Genomic DNA, 17,763 nt, shown 5'->3' on the forward strand with positions numbered 1-17,763 from the left:
TTACAGTCTGCTTACAATCTGGGGACTTGCCCACTCCGTGAGGCCGTCGTGGGGTGGGAATGCCAGTAGCCCAGGCTTCGTGTGAGCCAGGAAAGTAACCACCAGCACCGAAGGAAATTGTTCTGTGAAGGCTGAGGTCAACGTTCTATAAAAACCCGGCTCTCCAGTGAAGTACTGGAATCGTTAAGTGAATAAGCAGTCTTCTTATCCGTACTAACCAGAGTCAGGGTCAGGAGATGTAAACCCATCTCAACCACTGAGCAAAAGCAAGCTTACTGATGAAGCAGGTGACACCACTGAAGACGAGAGGTCAGCTTCTGGAAACCAAGGACCAGAAACGGAGCAGCTGGGCGGTGGGAATGCACAGGGCAGGAAGAGGTGGGCGTGCAAGTTTTAAGCTGGCTTTAGAGAGTGAAACTTGCACCTGGAGTCCACTCCCCTGGCCTGGAATAGTCCACAGGGCTTTAGGGTTCTTTGATTTTCAGTGCTCTGACCCCAGAGAATAAAACGCCTCCCTCCCACCCCCGCCACTGCTTTCCCCGGGACCAGCTGGTCACCACACAACGCTCCACCTCGTTTCTGGTACACAGGAGAACTGAGAGCAGGACTTCAGGCTAACGAGGTCCTTGAAGAACAAGCCCATCAGGAACTTCTCAGTGTCCCCTGTTGGACCCCCAGGCTTCCCTGGCTTCCTGGCCTCCTGAACCTCCACACCCTGGCACGGTCAGGCGTCTTGGGAAGGAATAAGACCCTTAGAGCCCAAAGCCTTTGATTAGGGGGTTTTGCCCCATAAAGAGCAAGGCAAGCGGCAGCAAGTGAGGCAGACATGGAGAGTATTATGGGGCACAGGCTGCCTCGAGCCTAAAGCGTCACCCACCAACAGAAGGCCATGGCCACCCCAGAGGAGCACCCTCACCTCAGGGCAAACTCACTGGCACCACTGTCTCCACCACCCCCCACCATCCCGCTCTCCATAATTCCAGCTGAAGCTCAAGGCAGTTGGAGTTTCGGCCTGAAGAGATTTTGCTCTGGGCCAATAATCTTGTGAAAGTAATTATAACTACCTGCGGAGAGAAGAGTTTTCCCAAGAACGGGAGGGTCTGAAAAGGAGGACAGAATTGTTCTTCCTGTTCTTTCTTTGGGTTCTCCCTTTGTTCAGGGCTTGGGCAAGTTCTCTGGGCTTTGCCCCTCCTTAGGTCTTTCCTCCACATCCAGAGAAGATATTTAAAAACCTGAGTAGAAAAGCCCTAGGATTGCATCTCATCTCCACCCTAGTTTCAAAAATTGTAAACAAAATATGGCAAAGAGCCTATGGGCACACATTTGTAATTTCTAAATGAGTACCTTGAAGGAGCCTCCCCTTCTGCTCCCCGTCAGTCCCGCTGAGAGCCCTGAGAGATCCAAATCATGAGGAGGACAGCCACGTCTATACTCCAGGTTCTGCCTTGAGTCCCTTTCTCCTTGCCTGGGACACTGAGCTAGAAAAACTGGATTCTAGGGTCTACCCAAAACAAAAATATATCCTTTACCCCATTCTTGAAGGCAAGTCCAAGCAAAGAGCATTCCTCATCCTAAATCTGTCACATGTGTAGTCTGGAGCAAGAATACAGGTGGACCTGGAGTGCCCACCGCTCTGTTCTCTCCCATGGCTCAATCCTGCACCATGTAGGCCACCCCGGGGCCACTCCTCGGCATGGAGGTGGGCACAGGTGAAGATGCTGAACAAGCCTCCGGTCCGGGGCCACTTAGGCAAGAAGTCCCTAGAACCCCAGTGCCTGACCATGTGCAGGAGGGGGAGGGCAGGCTCCAGGTGGGTGCTCCCTGCCTGGGAAAGGGTACAGTCCATGGATTGGGTGGGGGGAGGGGAACAGACTGGGGAGACTGGGGAGCTCTACAACCCACAGTTCCCAACGCCTGGGACCAAAGGTGGTACTGCTCAAGCCAATGGGACCTGACAACCTAATAGAAACTGGGAGGCCCAAACTTTCCAGGAGCCTTAAGGCCAATGCAGTTTTCTGAATTGTATAACCCCTTCTTTTCTTAAGAAGTCCAGTGATGCTCCATCTAGGTGCAGGTGAAGGTTGGAGAAGGAATAGCCATCCTCCCTTCTACTCCAGAGAGAACTTGGGGGCCACTCCTTACCAACTGTTTTTATTTCTAAACAGCTTGCTTCTTTCCCCTTTTCTACTTCTCCAGAGCCCTCTTCTTTTATCTTTTTCTATTGCATAATTTAGATTTCCTTGAACCCAAACAGAAATGGGGAGATAAACCAACAAGGATATTTTAACCTATGACAACTTTTCCTCTGCTCTTACACTTGGCTGACCAATTTCCACAAGGGCAAGGCTAAATGAAATGGACCCAATACAGCACACAGCCTTTAAATGTCAAGGACAAAGAGGCATTTGGGGGGAACACTGTTTTTCATACAGTCCAATAACATAAGATAACTTGGAATGGCAAAGGTCCATCACTAGAAAACTTCACTAGACCCAAAGAGTTTTAGGGTGTTCTGGGGAACCTGAAAAGAATAATTAAGCTTTATATCTCTTAAAGTATTTCAAAACATAGAAAAAGTTGGGAAGTTTCCCAATCCGCTCTACAAGGTTAGAATAGTATAAAAATCAAAGAAATACTACAAAAACAAAATTATGTCTTCATTCATGATGAATATAGATGTAGAAATCCTAAATGGTATATATGGAATCATTTGTTTCCGGGAATTCAAAGACAATTCAATGTAAGATACTTTGTTATACGCATGAAAAACATAGTAGGGAAAATGTTAATATTAAGAGATGCTCACAAGGCACTTGATAAAATTCAATCATATTGCCGGTAAAATCTCTTAGTAACCTAAGAATAGATGGCAACACCTTTAACTGGGTAAAAATACCTATCAAAAATTTACTAAGAAACCTCGAATTTAATGCTGAAATACCAATACTTTAAATAAGGACAAGAGAAGAGTGACTATTATCCCTTCTATTACTGAACGCTCTCTCGAAGTTCACTGTTTTGGAAAAACACATTGACTTACATATGATATATTTGCACCTTTAGAATACAGTCAGCAAGACTTGTCCCATTGCCAAGGGTTACATCCAACCAAGCAGCCTGTTTTTGTAAATAAAGTTTTATTGGAACACAGTTGCACCTATTCCTTTACATACTGTCTTTGAGTCCTTACCCACTACACCAGCAGAATTGACTGGTCCAACAGGGATCCAATGACCTGCAAAGCCAAAACTATTTCCCATCTGGCCCTTTACAGAAGTTCTCGGACCCCAAAACAACTGGCTAGAATAAATTATTAAAACAAATAAGAAAACTCAGTAGGGTGGCCATGTGTCAATGTAATCAATAGCTTTTCTACTTACCACGAATCATTAATTGAACAATGTAATGGAAAAGAATCTCATTTAAAATTAGCAACTACAACTACGAGCTGGTATAAACTTAAATGTGCAAGAACAGTATGAAAACAAAAACCATAAAATTTTGCTAAGGCATAAAAGAACACTTAAAAGATATATTACATTTGTGGATATGAGGACTTAACCTTGTAAACATACCGGTTCTCTCTAATTATTATATAAATTCAGTGCAATTCAAATGAAAATTCCAATCATTATTTCGGGAAGTAGAAGCATTCGAACTTGAAATCTAGAAAAGAGAATGCACAGCAATAGCAAAGAACATGTGAAGAACAATTGAGTTTTCATTTGATATCAATGATATAAAAATACGCTATGTAAAACTATAATAATTAAAACTGCATAACACCAATGTTGTCACAGAAACTAATTAATGGAAATACTTCAGAAGTTTGGAAACAGACACGTGTTGTGCGTGGAAATGCAGCAGAGGACAATGATAACATTTCCAGAGAGTGGAGGAACGGAAGGCTCTCCAGTCAATGGTTTTAGAAAAAACTCCTATGCATTTGAAAATTAATTAGAGCTCTATTTCACACTTTAAACAAATGGCAGATGGACCAAAGATCTGAGCATAAAAACCAAAGCAAAGTATTAGGCAAAATGTATGTGAGTATTTTTGAATCTTATGCCAAAGCCTAACAACAAAACTCCAAAGCTATAAAGAAAAAGATTAACAATATGGCCACCTAAATATCTTATCTTCTTCTTCTTTTTTTTTTTAGTTTTTAAAGAAAAAAAATAACTAAACACTGTAAAAAAAAAAAAAAGCCAAAATTCATATGAGGGAAAAAAACACAAACTTTCAGACAGAGCAAGGATTAATCCCACTAAAACTCTGACAGAGCATAAATGAAGAATTCATGGAAAAACTACAAATGACTAAAACACTTATACGTTCTACCCCACTAACAATCAAGAAAATGCCAGTTAAAATGAAATGATAATCTCTTCTCATGACACATTTTGGTGGGAATATGAAGTGTCACAATCTTTTTGGAGGACAATCAAAATATTAAATGTGTGTCTCCTTTGATATGGCAATTTCACTTGTAGAAATTAAGTCCACTAAAATATTGTTATTGACTGAATGTGGCTCCCCTAAAATTCATATAATGAAGCCCTAACCCCCAATGAGTAGGGTCTTTGAGAGGTGATTAGGGTTCGATGAGGTCGTGAAGCTGGGTAGAACCCGACGTGGGATCAGCGTCCTTATGAGAAAATAGAAAGACCTGGGGCGCCTGGGTGGCTCAGTCATTAAGCATCTGCCTTCAGCTCAGGTCATGATCCCAGGGTCCTGGGATCGAGCCCCGCATCGGGCTCCCGGCTCAGCGGGAAGCCTGCTTCTCCCTCTCCCACTCCCCCTGCTTGTGTTCCCTTTCTCGCTGTCTCTCTCTCTCTCTCTCTGTCAAATAAATAAATAGAGTCTTTAAAAAAAAAAAGAGAGAGAGAGACCAGAGCTCCCTCACTCTCTGCCAGGTGAGGACGCAAACCGAAAGCAGCCACCCACAAGCCAGGAAGAGAACTTGCACCAGAACCCGACCATGCTGACCTCCTGATCTCAGACTCCCTGCTTCCACTATTGTGAGAGATAAATGTGTGTTGTTTAAGCCACCCAGTCTGTGGTATTTTGTTTTGGCAGCCTGAGCTAAGACAAATATTCAAACAACTAGGCAAAGATACATGAATGAGAACGTTCACTAAGACATTATTTGTAATAGGGGAAAAACAAAGTTTTTTAAGGTCCATCGAAAAGGAAATGATTAAATAAATCACGGAGCATGATAGTACAGAATACCATGCAGCTGTTAGAAAGAACAGGATAAATCCATATACGGTAGCATGGAGGTATATTCCCATGATATGGTTTTAAATGAAATAAAGCAAGATGCTGAATAATATTTCTGGTTTTTTAAAAAGCTTACATTTGTGTGTATACCTATCGCGTGAGTGCGCATGTGCACGCACATATATATACAACCTGGAAGCCCTCTGGAAATACTACTGTCACCCCGTTATGGTGGAGACCTGTGGTGAGTAGGGAGCAGAATGTAAATAATGAAGTGGCAAGGAGGGAATTTTACTTTTTATGTTCTATACTTCTATGTTGTTTGGATTTTTATAATGAATATATATTACTTTGGCAATCATGTTGGGACAAAATTTAATGTATGTCATTACGTTGTCTTTCCCTTCCCTCCACTCATAAGGAGACATTTAGCCATTTCTTTCTTTCTTTTTTTTTTTAAGATTTTATGTATTTATTTGACAGAGAGAGAGAGAGAGCAGGAGAACACAAGCAGGGGGAGTGGCAGAGGGAGAGGGAGAGCCCTTCTGCCCTGAGCAGAAGGCAGACGCTTAACTGACTGAGCCACCCGGGTTGCCCCTATTTAGCAATTTCTAGTTTAGCATGCTCTTCTTCCTGATCTCTCTCCCCAACAAAATCCTTGTAGCAGCATGTCCTGGGAAAATCATCAGTGGGAGGACAGCACAGTCCTCAGGCAACTGTGGGTGGCAGGGAGGATGTGGTGGGCAGAGAGCATTTGGGGCTGAATGCATGGGTTCTTGCGCTGACCAAGGATGGACGCACAGCGTAGGATGACAGAACCCCTCTGGTGTGACTGTGTCTTTCTCAGCTCGGGCTGCCATAAAAAAATACCACAGACCGAGTGGCTTACACAGCAGACATTTATTTCTCACGGTTCTAGGGCCTGAGAAATCCAAGATCAAGGTGCTGGCTGATTTGGTCCTGGTGAGAGTCCGCTTCCTAACTTGCAGAGAGCCACCTTCTTGCTGTGTCCTCGCATGGCAGAGAAAGTGAGTCTCTGTTGTCTCTTCTGAAATGGACACTAATCCCATCCTGAGGGTCCCGCCCTCACGATCTCACCTAACTCCACCTCCTGAAAGCCATCTCCAAACACCATCACCTTGGGGGTAAATTCAACAAATGAATTTGGGCGGGGGGTGGGGGGCAACGCAAACAGTCTATAACAGAAAGTCTTCTTTATTTCAGGAGCAAGAGATTAGGGAAGGGTAGAGGACTTCAATGAGAGTACACGTCTTCTACAGTTCAAGTGAGATCCAAATATAACCTGGAATTTGTTTGGATCTTGTTTCTTTAAATGATTCAAGTATCCAAGTGTTGGCCATTTGGGGCTGAATGTTCAAAGTTCTAATACATAACACTTTTAGAGCTTAAGAAATAAAACAGTATCTTTTAAGTTTATTGGCTAGAGGCATCAGCCACAGAAAGATTTGGAGGGGGCGCCTGGGTGGCTCAGTTGGTTAAGCGACTGCCTTCGGCTCAGGTCATGATCCTGGAGTCCCGGGATCGAGTCCCGCATCGGGCTCCCTGCTCGGCAGGGAGTCTGCTTTGCCCTCCGACCCTGTTCTCTCTCATTCTCTCTCTCAAATAAATAAATAAAATCTTTAAAAAAAAAAAAAGAAAGAAAGAAAGAAAGATTTGGAGGGTGTTTTAAAAGTGAGTTGGGGGGTGCCTGGGGGGCTCAGTCGGTTAAGCGTCTGCCTTAGGCTCAGGTCACAATCTCAGGGTCCTGGGATCGAGCCCCGAGTCAGGCCCTCTGCTCAGTGGGGAGTCTGCTTCTCCTTCTCACTCTCCTCTGTGCTCTCCCTCTCTCTCTCTCAAATAAATAAAATCCTTCAGAAAAATAAAATAAAAAGTGAGTTGGAGTAGGAGGGGGTTAGGAAGGCTTTCCTCAAATATATTCACTGTACGCAGCGCACCCTGAAGCCAGGGTCAACCCTAGTCCCCAAGAAAATTTAGCCCTGAGGTTGCAGGAATCCACTGTATGTAATTAATAACTTCTCCCCTTTCTTTCTAGAATGTGCTAGTTATGCATCGTCCTTGGGAGAATCAAGACAACAGTCGCTTAAATTATTTTTGATAAGGCTTAATTCTCTCTGGATACCCTAGTTGGAAAAAGCCTGCTGGCATCCAAGAATAACGGATGATTCCAGAGTTCACCCATTATATTAACCAAAGGGATATACTTAATAAATCAGTAAAGTGCCAATTAGTCCTTGGAACAATGAAAGAATTCATTAAAGAAACAATAATAATTGATAATATATATAATATATATAATACGATATGAGATATATATATATGACACTGTGCTTAGTGCACATCTACACTTATATGACCGGATTTTCTTATTTTACAGATGAAAAAACACTTAAAATGCAACATTCTACTACTATTATGGACATAGGAAAAACCATGTCAGCCTCGCTCAGGACCCGAGCCTCCAGCTGGGGTGTTTCCTAGGAGTCAGCTACCCCACTTCCTGGGCTCACAGTCTGCTGTAGGATTGGTTCCAGTCCCCCTGAGAGTGCACAGACACGACGTGTTAAACCCACGTGCAGTGAAGAATCTCAGCCCACTCAGCAAACACTAAACTCTGTGCCAGGACAGTGTTGAATTCTATGAAAATACCCAGACGAGTGTTCCAAACCAACTAAAGCTGCCTGCGTGCATACACACGCACATGCACATGCATCAGAGAATTGGCTAGGAGCCTGTATGTGGCCTCCCTCCTCCTCAGCGGCCAGAGGGGTTCAGACAAGCAGAAATGGTTACAGCCAAGTTGAAATCATACAACCTGATAAAGGGCAAGCAAAAAAAAAAAATCAACACAGTAGCTAAGATAATATTCTCTAGCATAAAAAGTACAGATCATAACACGAGAGATACAGAGGCAGAGTAACCTTTGACAAAAGGAAAGAGAAGTGCATTTTCAATAAATTCTCGTTTGTACTTCTGGTGAAGACTTCAAGAGGGGCGCCTGGGTGGCTCAGTCGTTAAGCGTCTGCCTTCGGCTCAGGTCACGATCCCAGGGTCCTGGGATCGAGCCCCGCATCGGGCTCCCTGCTCAGCGGGAAGCCTGCTTCTCCCTCTCCCACTTCCCCTGCTTGGGTTCCCTCTCTCGCTGTCTCTGTGTCAAATAAATAAATAAAATCTTAAAAAAAAAAAAAAAAGACATTGAGAGATAGCCTTGCCCAGGAGACGTCCTCTTCCTGGCAAGTGGGAGACTGCACTTTCCTGTGAGGGGAAGGGGCCATATGACATTTCTGACCATCGGGCTATGAAGGAAGTGACTCCTGAGACTTCTAGGACAAAGCATCACATTGCAGTGTAGAATCTCCAGCACCGTCTACCCAGATCCCAGTGCAAGAGGAAGCCCGTGAGGAGATGGGCGCAGGGAGCGCAGTTAAGGTTCTGTCATTACCCAGAGTACTTATGCTTTGTAGGCTGTGTGGTCCTCTAGACCTGTTCCAATCCCATCACTCTGTCCACCTCAGTGCCATCCTACTTCTGCACAGTCTCTTATTTTCAGTCCAAAACCAGAGGTTGTTGAGTTGAAGGGTTATCTGCCAGCGCCCATCACAAATGACAATTCTTGTTTTCCAAAAATAGTCCTTATCGTCCATTTTGTTCTTTTTTCACATTTTCTACAATACTCACGTAGGATATTACCCAGGCTGAAACTATTTGTTTAGATCTTACCACGAGGAAATTTACATTCACTCATTCATTCATTCATTTATTCATTCATTCATTTTCTCAATAGGTATTTTTGAGCACCTACCATGTGCCAGGAACTGCCCGACACTGGGAATTTGATGGGAACAAAGTTAACAAGGCCGTGCTCTCCTCCGAGAATGTACAGCTCATTTTTGCGTGTGTGCTCCCCTTTGCCTGTAATGACACAGATGATTTTAAATGTCTGGATCTGAAGGTACCAAGGAGTTACCAGAACAGCCATATTGGACTCTTTAGGTGGTTCCTTTTTCTCTCATTTCAAGGACTTCCGAAGCCTCCTCAGGGAGCTTTCCTTTAAGAAGCTCATGACCTGGGGCGCCTGGGTGGCTCAGTCGGTTAAGCGTCTGCCTTCGGCTCAGGTCATGATCCTAGGGTCCTGGGATTGAGCCCCACACTGGGCTCCACGCTCAGCAGGGAATCTGCTTCTCGCTCTGCCCCTCTGCCCCTCCCCCTGCTCGTGCACACACTCTCTCCCTCTCAAATTATAAATAAAATCTAAAAAAAAAGAAGAAGCTAATGACTTGAAAAAAATCTACCGTACCAGATCTAGTATTATTTAATATTATCTAAGCCCAGACATCCTTTACCTCTTTACTGCAAACCCTATTCGGACTAAAGAAATTCAGAATTTATGTCATCTATCACATAGACCCCCTGATGAGCTCCCAAGTTGCCTTCCTAACTCCAAAGATGAGTTTTTCAAATACCTTGCTACACCACCATGCCAGGGTGATTTGTCAGAAACCCAGATCTGACCAGGGTGCTCACCTTCTTAACTCTCTTCACTGCCCGTGAGAATGAAGTCTAAGCTCCTCAGCATGACATCCAAAGCCCTCATGACCATCCCTGTCTCTCCCCCCTCAGCTCATCAGTCCCCCTCGTTGCTCTGTTCAAACACTGCTGAGTGGCTTTGGGGGCCCCTCACTCCATATGGCATCATGGCATCTTTTCCTCTGAATGTAAGGCTCTTCCCATCTTCCTTACCAAATCCAACTGCCACTCATCCAACAAGGCCCCCCACACTTCTCCTCCAGGAAGCCTCCTCTGAACCCCAGGTGGGGGTGGTGCTCCTTTTCAGGGCTTTCATAGCACACTGCACCTCTACCCTTACATATCACATTCATACTGAAAATTCTGTTGTTTGGAATATTTCCTCTATTAGAAAAGGCACCTTGGAATTAAGGATTGTTCTATATTAATCCTTATTCTCTGCTGTAACTGGTACTTAAAAAGTGCTCAGTAGAGTTTTGGTGAACTGAACGAACACAGGCCCTGTCTTCACCATGCCCTTCCTCTTCACTTTATAAGCAATCTTGCACTTGGATCCAGAATGGGCAGGCACCCACAGTGACTTTCTACTTGCTCCGTAAGATTAATTTCTCAGTAATCAAAGGGATAATTCGCAGAATGAAATGACCGAGATTCTAGTTGAAATCTCTCATCATGAGATGTTCTGTGTCACATCTCTCTTTCATGGCCTGTATCAGGAACACATCAGTTCCTTTCTTTCTTCCATCCCGTTCCACATAAGCCTCCTCTTTCGCTCCACTTCTGTCCTTTAATAAATGTTGCGATCTTTGCATATAGCCCTTACAGTTTATATCCATGTAATATGTGCTTATGTAATATGAATTCATCCTTCTTTTCAAAAACTGAAATATTGTGGATGGTGAAGGATTTAGGTTTTTTGATGGGGAGGGTTCGTTACTCTTTTTATTTTTGTAATTCTATAGCTTGCTCTTTTCCTTCAGCAATGTTTTGGAAACCTCTCTCTATAATGACATAGAAATTCAGCTTATTCTACCTAAGTATTCCTACAGTGTGACCATAGCTTTTATTTTTTTAAGATTTTATTTATTTATTTGAGAGAGAGAGAGTGGGCCAGCGAGCATGAGCGGGGGGAGGGGCAGAGGGACAAGAAGACTCCCCACTGAGCAGGGAGCCCAACGTGGGGCTTGATCCCAGGACCCTGAAATTGGCTACTTAACCAACTGAGCCACCCAGGTGCCACAGAGCTTTTTTTAAAAGCAGCTATCTCCCTGTTGGTAGAACTTTGGTAGTTTGTTTCCAGTCCTTTACTATCATAAACAATTTTGTGATGAACATTATTTTATATCCTGTCCTGCGTACCTCTGTAAGGCTCTCTCAGGGTTAGTGCAATAGGGAACTGCTTTGTCAAATGGTGGGATATTTTATTTTATTTTATTTTTTTAAGATTTTTTAAATTTATTTTTTAGAGAGCGAGCGAGAGAGAAACAGCATGAGAGGGGCGAGGGTCAGAGGGAGAAGCAGGCTCCCCGCTGAGCCGGGAGCCCGATGTGGGACTCGATCCCAGGACCCTGGGATCATGACCTGAGCCGAAGGCAGACGCTTAACCATCTGAGCCACCCAGGCGCCCAAATGGTGGGATATTTTAAATAGACACTATGAGGGACCCATTTCTTCACATCCTTGCCAATTCTTAATATCATCAAATTTTATAATTTGTGTCAAATCAATGGAGGTTAAATAGCTGGTTTGCTTTCGTTTTTGCTTTCTTTGTTTTGGTTTTTTGCATATTCCTAGTGAAGACCAGCATCTTTTTAATTTTTATATTTGCATATAAAATATGCTTATTTTAAATAAAACATGCAATATAAATAAATATAAAAAGACAAATACACACAATATATTTACTTTTCTTACTTTATACACATTCAAATTTCAGTTGTGACCTTTTTCTCTTTGTATGTCTGTCTCCTTTTTATTGACTTATAGGAGTATGTTATGTATCCTGGGTCCTCATGTTTAATTTTCTAATCACATACATTATATTAATAATATAATAACATTAATAATTAATAATACTATAAATACTATCATTGGTGAAACATCGTTTTAACATTTTTTACATCAAATTTATTTTATTCTTTGTGGTACTTGCTTTGTGCATCTTGTTTTAGAAAGCCTTTCTCTTCCTCAAGGACCTAAAAATGTTCTCCCGTATTTCTGTCCATCTCCAGGGTATTTTTACTTTCAGCTTGAAGAGTTTCAATGGAATAGCTACCACTTCTGGTGCTAGACCACACATCCTGCTGACGGGGCTGTTTCTTTCATCCTGTGCACTTCGCAGTTGACACTTCCGGGCCTCGGTCCCCATCCCACCAGCTGTCCTTGCTTTTGCTGCTCACATCCGCCCTCACCCCCTCCTGGTGCTCCCACAGTCCCAGCTCTCGGTGAGAGAAGGTGAGGGAAACAGTCTCATGACACCGCTGCTCTCAGTTCCCAGTCCTGACTTCAGACCGCCTTCAGCGAAGGAGCACCTCCCACGCCACCCACCGAGCTTCGACACCGAGGAGCAACCCTGGCACTTACCTGATAGGAGGTTCATGTGATTCCTGGGCCACCCTTAAAAAGGCGTGTCTGGTGTTTCCTGACAAAGGAATATGTACCCACATCGAGTAGCAGGAGGGGTAGTAGTGAGGGGATCTGAAAAATCTTGGCAGGTTCTGTCACAGCCTGGACAATTTTCCCAAGAAGAACTCTCAGACGCTGTTGGCCACCAGAGTGGTGCTCAGCTGCCTCCATCCTAAAGAATCAACCCACATGGCCATGCCCGTCTTCCTCGTAGGGCCAGAAAACAACTCCCTCACACCCCCAAGTGCCTGTGAATTCCGTTAGGAGCCCCCACTTCTCGGGAGCCAACAGGCTTCAGACTACTGCACTTTTTCAGCAGGAGAGACCTTCCTCTCTGTCAAAAACCTTCCCTTTTTGCAGAAAACAACCTAAATTCCAAGACTTCCAAGGCTAAACAAAGAAGAATTTAATTTCCTTACTTAGGGTAAGCCTGGAGGTGGCAACCCAGGGCTGACACAGCTGCTCAGAGATGCCTTCAGGCACCAGACACCTTCTTCCTACCCAGATGTTCTTACTGCATTGGCTTTCATCATCACACGAGTTTGCAGGCTGGCTGCTAGTCCTCCTGAAAATATAGAATTCCAGGCAAGAAGATTGGGGGAGAGGAATTCCAAACACCTTTTGATCGGGAAATTTAGAAGACTGGTGGTATATCACCTGCCAGAACCCTGGCCAAGGGCTACAAGAGCACCATAACCCTTGCGGGGCGGCCATGCTTCATTCACTTGGGCTACCACAGTCGCTTGCCCTCCCAGGGTCGAGGAATTTCTGCCAACTACCTAAACAGTTGGAGCTTCTGTAGCAGAGAGTGAGAGGGAGGAAATGCTGTTGGGTAAGTAATAGCCAATGCACACACCAAAGAGAAATCTGTGGGAAAACAGGACTATGGTAAAAGATATAAATTCTCCAGGGTGGTAATCAGTGGTCCTATCACAATTTCTATCAGCTAGATCGGCAAACCCAGGCTCGGTGTAGGGAGTGCCCAAGGTGGGCTGGAATGTGTTTCTAGAATGTTGGGGATGCCAGGGCTCTTGGAATCCTACAGTTATAACGCATGTTCTACCCAGTGTGAAGCAGAACCCTGGAAAGCTAATGGCGATAAGAAGAGCAGAATCCGGGCGCCTGGGTGGCTCAGATGGTTAAGCGTCTGCCTTCGGCTCAGGTCATGATCCCAGGGTCCTGGGATCGAGTCCCGCATCAGGCTCCCTGCTAGGCGGGGAGCCTGCTTCTCCCTCTGCCTCTCTCTCTCTGTCTCTAATGAATAAATAAATAAAATCTTAAAAAAAAAAAAAAAAAAAAAAGAAGAGCAGAATCCAACCCATGGAAGAGGGATTAGAAAAACTGGAACAGGGTGTCTGGGCTCAGCTAAGTGGTTCGAAGAGCGGGGCTCAATGGTGGTTTCAGGAGGAAACTAGAAAGCACCTGAGAAATCAACGCACAGAAGATTGTATGGCCCAGGTGGACGTAGCTAGCATTAAAAAGGAAAGCTTGGACTTGGTAGACATACAATGACACAGAATTTCCTCCAGGCATACTGCCGGAACTCCAAGAACAAGGTCTAAGCCGGAAGACAGCCACTGGCTAGAGTGAGGCTCCCATAGTCTACGTGCCCCTGCCCTTGATGGAAAAGCCCAGGCCTGTTAAAGCTGACCCTAATTGAGGCAACAATGGCTAGAAGGGGAAAGCCCAAGGTAACAGGAACTAATACATTCTATTCAACTCTTCCTTATTCATCAGACTCTCTGTATCCATCCCTATAATGAAGCAGACACCCCCACTCCTTCCATCTCTCTGCCCCAGGTGCTATCATTCATGTTTATGGGTCTAGAGGAAAGATGGAAAAAACAAGCCTCCCTCCCCTTTTTCCCCCATGACTCCCTTCCCATTCTCCTGACTTGGGTTTTGATTCTTGTCAGTTGTACCAGACTTGGGTACCCTCTGGTTTATTTTTGCATCATTGTTCTCCATTTCATATAGAAGCACTCCATCCACTAAGGTAACCTAGGACATAGACAGACGTGAGAGCCTTGCACATTGTTTATGCTTCAGGCCCCACACAACCAGGATCTGGAACGCCTTTACCTTTTTTCTCCCACCCCTTTTCCCACCTGGAATTGTAACTTATTGCCTGGAAACACAGCAACCCTTCTGCAACCAGGAGGGATGTCAAGCATCTTAGTGCATTTATTTTGTTACCTAAAGACTTTCTTTTTAGGACTCTGTGATCTCTTGCATACTGCAGCTCAGTTTTTACTCTCTACTCCTGTCTCCCAGCTTTCTCCATCTAATGGAACATAACAGGAAGAGATTTGATGATCATTTACTACAGAGCAAGAACAAGTGCAGCTCTGTGGCACATGGCTTGATTTATTTGGGGGTTCTTATTCCCAAACAATATAGAATATAGAGTATCTTCTTGCTAGTAAATTATCTAATTATTGGAATAAGACGTCTCGCTTAATAAAGACTACAAGATCGTTATGAACTCAGAAGTTCCATCCAGAAGTTGGCTTACTATCTTCTCCCTCCCCTGCTTTTTTGACTCACCACCCAACTTATAAATAAGAACATCACCAATTCTTGCCTCTCTCCTATCATATTGCCCTGTGGCCTTCTCAGATATAACCACCATCCTGAACTGTGTGTTAAATCATTCTCCTGCTTTTAAAAAAAAAATAGTTTTATCCCAAATGAATGCATTTCTAGACAACATATCATTTCATCTTGCTTGATTTCTGTCGCTCTAAAAACGAATCCCCAGTTTAGGTGGTCTCCTGGGGTTGCTTTTTCCAGGGTGCATTATGTTGGTGAGATGCCTCATGTTTTGTCAAGCTGGAGTGAATTTATCTTCAGTGCTGTGCCTTCTTTCTTATTCAGCAAGAGATGAGGAGAATCGCAGGCCCTGTTCCTCCTACTTTTAGCCTGGGTGACATTCTGTCCTCCACAGTGAATCTGGGGATGGCTCACCCCTTCACGATGCAGTGTTGGGGTATCTGGCCTGCCAGGTAAATGAGGGCCGCCACATGTGTGAGGATTGCTAAGTGAGACAGGAACAACTTTCATAGTCATCGATGATGTTATTGCTTCTCTGGTTTAGAATCGTTCTTCAGAGAATAGAAATTGTCATGTCATTTCTCAAGAATGCATTTAGTGGGTTCTAAGATGGCACTATCACAACCTATATTGTTAAGAGCGGGGGTGACCCCATGATTTGCTCAGTGCCCCCAACACAGACAGATCTCATGAGAGTCACATTTCTCTTGGTCTTGAATGCATATAACTTGAGCCTTAAATTGCTCTCCATATGGTCTTAATCAAGAAACCTCAACAAGAAACCATGAGGGCAACATTATGGGCACCATGGGCCCAAAGCTTCATCTGGAACAGGAGCTACAAGACCTGCTCCTGTCCTGAGTCTGCAAGCCATTCACTGCATATCCTGGAGTGGGCTTTCCTTCCTGACCTCAGTCTGTTCATCCCTGAAATGAGAGGACTGGGCCAAATGGGCTTCACTAAGGTCCCTTCTGGCCCCACAATTCTAGCATACTTTATCTCAGAAAAAAAACTAAGAAAGTAGAAGCCTTGCTGCCCAACTCCAAGGTGAGAATAGGGCTTAAGCTGCACTCTGTTCTGCATGCGTATTCATCGAAGTTTCTCAGCAGCCAGAGATGCCCCATTGTTTCATTAATCTGCTTCACCGAGTGCAACTTGGGTTTGGAGATAGACCAAGGCTAACTGGCAGGTGACGGAGGTTTCAGTTTTCCTTTCTTCCCAACAAAACAATAAAATCCACCATCTGGGTTCTGCCTATCCATATGGATTTTCCAGTAACAAAGGCACTTCGAGTTAGCTTCAAAAACCATGAGCTTATGCTGACTCTACAGATTCCAAAATTAGGAGGTAGAAGAAATATCTGCACTTATCCCATAAGTCAATGTGGTTTTATTTCATAAATGCACAAGGAACATACCTTCCCTTACTCATCCAAGGAGCTCATCTGGGCTCTGCCACTCACTGCTGGTTGTGACCTTAGGTAAATCCCACATCCGCCCTCACAGCGAAGAGGTTGGACCTAAGGTCTACCTCCTCTGAAGCCCCAAGGTCAGGCAGTCTGTCTATAATGAAAGAAACACATGCACATACCTATTTGAGGAGAGTTCAACATACAGAAAAACCAGTGTGGATCCAGACGTTACCTTCCTCCATGTCTTGGGTATTCACCGAGCATCTATTCTGTGCTGGACACACGCATTGTGTCTTTATACACCCTGCCAAGGTTAGGATGTCTGTCAGTAATATTGTTCCTATTTAACAGATGAAGAAATTGCATCTCAAAGACAGTAGGTAACTTTCTTTTTTTTTTGGAATTACTTTTTTTTTTAAGATTTTATGTATTTTTATTTGTCAGAGAGTGAGAGCACAAGCAGAGAGAGCGGTAGAGGGAGAGGGAGAAGCAGGCTTTCCACTGAGCAGGGATCCCGATGCGGGACTCAATCCCAGGACCCTGGGATCATGACCTGAGCCGAAGGCAGACGCTTAATGACTGAGCCACCCAGGCATCCTGGTAACTTTCTTAATAATACACTTATTAGTCCCACAAATACTGCATGTCAGCCCTAGGATTTGAACTGAGGCCTGCTCCGAAGTCCAGGATCTTTAAGCAACAGATTCTGGAGGTCTTTGCCTAGTAGGAAACAATACAGAAAATGTATATGGTTTTCACGGTGGCGTGCTGCTGAAGTGTCTACACACGGTGTCCCCATTGGATGTGTGCACTTCCCAGTGTGTCAGCTTGCCTCCCACTGTCCCTGCTTTAAAAACGTAACTGGGGAGAAAGGAGATTGAGGAGTGTCTCAGTTACGTGCGGCATGTCTGTTAACGATCAAGGGAAACACAGAGGGCGGGAAAATGCTATTCTGTTTACTTTGCTTTATGTTCTCCGAAACAAGAAGGAAACCAACTTGAATTACACCTGAGCAAACATTTCCTTGGCAGCGAGAGTTTCAAATTTGACATTGGTGTGATGTTTACACGTTTATATGAACTAAACGCCAGGCAGTTCTAAAAATGGGCAATGATGCTATGGCAATGTGCTTTATCATTTTTAAGAGACTCATCTTGAGGAAAACTGGACCTTTTCATACAGTAGCACAAGTATTTTCTCACCGATTCTAAGCAAATATTTTATAGGATGCCTACATGGTCTTGTTCCCAAATGTTGGGAAGCCATAAGCCATAAGGGGACCCCAATGTTAGGCACAAGGTAATATAAAATGAGATTCTCTTCCTATAAATGGGGAAGAAGTACAAGTGGAAAGAACACATAGAACACCCGGAAGTACAAGTGGAAAGTGAATTTGAAGTTGG

The sequence above is a fragment of the Mirounga leonina genome, unplaced genomic scaffold (genome assembly GCF_011800145.1).
Source record: "Mirounga leonina isolate KUSES-001 unplaced genomic scaffold, KU_Mleo_1.0 Mir_199, whole genome shotgun sequence".
NCBI classification, from domain to species: Eukaryota; Metazoa; Chordata; class Mammalia; order Carnivora; family Phocidae; genus Mirounga; species Mirounga leonina.